Below are 3,064 nucleotides of genomic sequence, written 5' to 3' on the forward strand. Positions count from 1 at the left end.
GTATCATTACTTAGCCCTTGCATGTGCTCGTTTATTTAAATCAGACCCAGTAATCTCTACGATTCCTTGATGAGTAGACACACTCGTATCATTACTTAGCCCTTGCATGTGCTCGTTCATTTAAATCAGACCCAGTAATCTCTACGATTCCTTGATGAGTAGACACACTCGTATCATTACTTAGCCCTTGCATGTGCTCGTTCATTTAAATCAGACCCAGTAATCTCTACAATTCCTTGATGAGTAGACACACTCGTATCATTACTTAGCCCTTGCATGTGCTCGTTCATTTTAATCAGACCCAGTACTCTCTACGATTCCTTGATGAGTAGACACGCTCATATCATTTCAGTCTTGCTCTTCTCCTTCCCCAATGAATACATTTCAGACGCTCATGGTCTGTTATTAAACTCTACTTCAGCACCCCCCTTTCAGTCGCTGTGAACCCCATCTAGACACCCAGTGCAAACCTGATGTCTACACAGACATACTGCCTCCAGAAATGGACAAAGTACTTCAAGCAATTCCCCGGTAATTTTAAAGGAGGTGGAGTTCTCTTAGTATCTCTTGTGCCTCCTTCCTGGTAACATATTTCTACATCCTGTTTGCTGTGGTAGCTACTTTTTCACAATGTCCATGGTGATAATGAGCCTCCTCACTTAGTTCTTTCTATTCTATCACAGTTCCTAATCTGATTCCCCTCCCCCACCTACTTCCCCATCCACAGACTTGATCTGTCTCTTGGAATGCTGCCCACCGCACACCTTGTACTCCTTTATGTTGAAACCAGTAGTCACCTACCTACCTCAGCCTTCAGCTTTTTTCTTTTATTGGTGGGATGAGGGGATCAATGACCCAATCTTGGTGTCATCACAGAAAGTAATATCATTCATAAAAATGCATTTCACATTTTCTCTCCTCACATGAGACCCTCCTGTACGTATTCTAATATGGATGCTTGACTCTTCTCTCTGCTACATGATGCCCATAGGAGAAAAGGTGTCCCATAGAAAGGACTACAGCATTATGCATCAGCGGGTGGCTTTAAAACCTTGCAGTGTATACCAAATGTGCATCAGTATGGTTGTTGGACAATGCAAAGGAAAGAAACAATAGCTGGCAAGCCAAGTCACAGCAAGCCATCATTTGTCTGAGGCAGGTCAGCTCAGACTCATGTTCTAGTGAGGTAGGGGGGAACAGGCAGTGACAGGATAGGTCAGGAGGGTTAAGGTGGGTTAGGCTGTTCATGGATGGAACTGAAAAGGCTGGAAACAAAGCAAATCAGTCTTTCCAATCTGTATGTTATTGTGGAAGTTAAAGATATTTGGTTTAAAGTCACGTAGGCAAATTATAAATTAGTATTCAATTGAAGGTTTTAGTTTGAGTAAATTTGTATTCTCAAATCGTTTTTTATTTTGAAAACCCTACAGATTAGGTTACAAATAGGCTAGAGGGTGAAAGATATGCTTAAAGGTATCAGGCTAAATTAAAATGATAGTGTAACACCCCACCACTGGACTGGTATTCAAGGAGGCTCAATCCTCACCACTGGCACCAGTGGGGGACGTCCATTGGGAGAATGGCAGGTACACACACATATTTCCAGATGCAGCTCTCTGCATCAAGTGCAATTTCCCTTGAGCACACAGGGACCACAGTCACTCTGGGGCTGGTTCCTCCGTCTTTCTCCAGATCCCCAGTAAGACTCCCCACTGGCACAACTATAGAGTTGAAATCTCAGCTGAGTGGCCAAGCCAAGACCTCCAACTCTCTCTCTGTCCTGCCACTGCTTCATGTCCCTGCCCAAGTAGATGACACACACACTCTCTTGGAAATTTGTTTTACACACACACACCTGAGAAAGGCTGGCACAAGTTTACTAGCTATGCCTCTTTCTGCCCAGACTATAAGGTAGTTATTGCTGTCACCATCCACCTCTTTATCAGCTACTTTAAGGCCCTAAACAAAGGGTGTCTAATCTTACTGTGTAATGTTACTATCAATACAAATAGCAGTTTGACCAAGAGCAAGGCTATTAGGAGTGGCCCACAGTGTCACCAAATAAATATGTAAAGTACTCTCAGAACTTAAAAATGTCTAGACAAACCAGCCACAATGAAAGGTTTAAATACATTTAATAATACATAATAAAAGAACAAGACAATACTAAATATACATTTACAGTAACATTAGAGTTCAAAATCACAGGAAACATTTTAAAACAACATTGCATGACAGTCTCAAATAAATAAAGAAAAATATCTAAGCTAAGCTTTGCTGTATTCCTGACTATATCTAAAAGAATTATACTGTACTGTTCCCTAGACTTACTTAATTAGACCAGCAAGGCAGGTGTGGTGAATGGAGCTTCTAGCTGATGATGTCAGGTCAAAGACTGAATACAGAATGCAGTCACTCTATCCCGCTCTCTCTCTCTCTCTCTCTCTCTCAGAGAGTTCTTAAATTAATATCTCAAATATTACTGCTAGGATAGCTTGCAGAATAATATCATTTCTTGTCATCTGACTCTATCCTAGGTAAACCCCCCACTGCTGAAAGCTAGCAGTAAGTAGCATCCACCTCTCAAAACACATACTCAAGGGCTTTTCCTCAGATCTTTGCAGATCTTGGAAGTCATAAAAAAAATAGAACACTTCCAAGACAATACAGAAAACTTATCTAGTGCAGACATTATATCTCCTGTTGCACTGAAACTGAAAGAGAACATCTTTTTATTGCATGGCTATAAAGTAATTTAATTTCAGCTATTTTTCTGAAGTTAACCTCCTGTGTCCCAGTTGCCACTATTAAAATATACACATTTAAACAGTTACAATAGTGCAAACACATTTCTGTTCTATTCCAGTAGGCTTGCTGTGGTTACATTTTAAACATTTTGCAAAAATCTTTTCAACACAGACTTCTGTACCAGCAGTTTGATACACACCTGACATACAGTTCTAGTACATTTGTAACACAAGTATCTTATATGAATCGTGTTGATATTCACAAATGACACATAATCATTTACAAAATTCCAAATAGCTAGCTGGCAGTACCTCCT

Source organism: Protopterus annectens, chromosome 4.part0 (genome assembly GCF_019279795.1).
Source record: "Protopterus annectens isolate FY-2018-M chromosome 4.part0, PAN1.0, whole genome shotgun sequence".
NCBI classification, from domain to species: Eukaryota; Metazoa; Chordata; order Ceratodontiformes; family Protopteridae; genus Protopterus; species Protopterus annectens.